Here is a 1651-nt window from a genome sequence, read left to right as displayed (position 1 = left end):
AAGGAATCAACTGTGGTCTCCACAGACTCAGGCCGGGCTGACCATACAGTGGGGACCAACCCAAAAAGGCTGATTGAATCATATTTTTAAATATTTTTTAAAATTATTATGTCTATCAGTGGGGGAAAAGTGCTAGTTAAAATCCAAATTCACTATAAGCAGCCATTTCACAACTGGGGAACATTTTTATTATTGAAAAATAAATCTCTACCATGTTGCTCCTTGACAGCGGCTGGTCAAGGAAAGAGTAAGACAGAAATGTCGCAGCCTCTACATTCTTCTGCACTCCTCAAGGTGAGTTTGCAAACTGGCAATGTGTAGGCCTGAGCTGGCCTGCAGTCCTGTTTTGTTTGGCCTGTACAATGTCGGCCTGCAAAGTGATTTTTTCCCCTCAGTGTTTTGAACTGGAAATGGTTGCCAACATAGAAAACAAAACAAAAGAAAAGAAAACAAGCAAGTGTCCCTTGACAGATGTATTGCAAATAAATTCTACTGTTCTGCAGGTTGCCAGAATTCTCTTGGTCATGAATTCTGATAAAGTTCTTAACTTTAATGAAATCTAATTCATCAATCTCTCCCTTTATGTTCAGAGCTTTGTATGCACCATTTAAAAAAAAACTTTATGAAATTCATGAAGATATTATCCTATGCTTTTTTCCAGAGGCTTTATTGTTTTACCTTTCATATTCAGATCTATGATACATATTGAATTAATTTTTGTGCATGGTAGGGATTCCAGGTTCATTTTCTTCCATATGGATATACAATTTCTCCAGCACCATTTATTGAAAAGACTTTTTTACCCCTGAATTATTACGGCTTTTTTATTAAGTTTATCTGTACATTTTAGGTATACAATATGACATTCATCATTGGGAATTTGCACCTTTACATGATATATCTTGGTTCTTATTTTTTCCCCATTCCCTGCTCTCCCTTCAACCCCTCCAACCCCTCCCTATTTACAGAGAGTTTGTTTCTGTTTTTTCCTCTTCTCATATTTTTCCTTTCACGTCTTTCCTTTCCCATACCCCCACTTTCACTTCCCCTTCCCTTTTGGATCTTTTCTTCCTATTTCACATTATCTATTATACATTTTGATCTTTATTTACACTTTCAGTCTCTCATACAAGAGAAATTATTCAGTATTTATACATGTGTGTCCTATTTATTTCACTTAAGAGTATCGCTTCAATGTGCATCCATTTAGCTATATATGTCCGTAGTGTCTTATTCTTTATGGCTGAGTAGTACTCCATTTTATAGAAAAAAAAAACACATCTTCTTTATCCAGTCTCCAGTTGATGGGCAATTGGGCTGTTTCCAAGTTTTAGCTGTTACAAACTGTGCTGCATACATTGCTGTGGTATGAGTCTTTTAATTTTTTTGTGTGTGTGGTACAGGGGATCAAACTCAGGACCTTGTGTTTGCTTGGGAGGCCAGAACAGTGCCACCAAGCTATATCTCTGACCCAATCCTTTAAATTCTTTTGGGAACATACCCGACAGGGGAATAGCTGGATCAAATGGGACCTCTAATCCTAGTTTTGTTGAGGTATATGATGGCTTCTTTTTTTACTGCAAATCAAGGAACTGTGTATGTTTGTATATGTTTCTGGGATCCCCATTCTGTATCATTAATCTATCATTTG

Source organism: Fukomys damarensis, unplaced genomic scaffold, assembly GCF_012274545.1.
Source record: "Fukomys damarensis isolate Sample0158 unplaced genomic scaffold, DMR_v1.0_HiC HiC_scaffold_39, whole genome shotgun sequence".
NCBI classification, from domain to species: domain Eukaryota; kingdom Metazoa; phylum Chordata; class Mammalia; order Rodentia; family Bathyergidae; genus Fukomys; species Fukomys damarensis.
The sequence above is the reverse complement of the archived record's forward strand: the minus strand, read 5'-3'. Positions refer to the sequence as shown.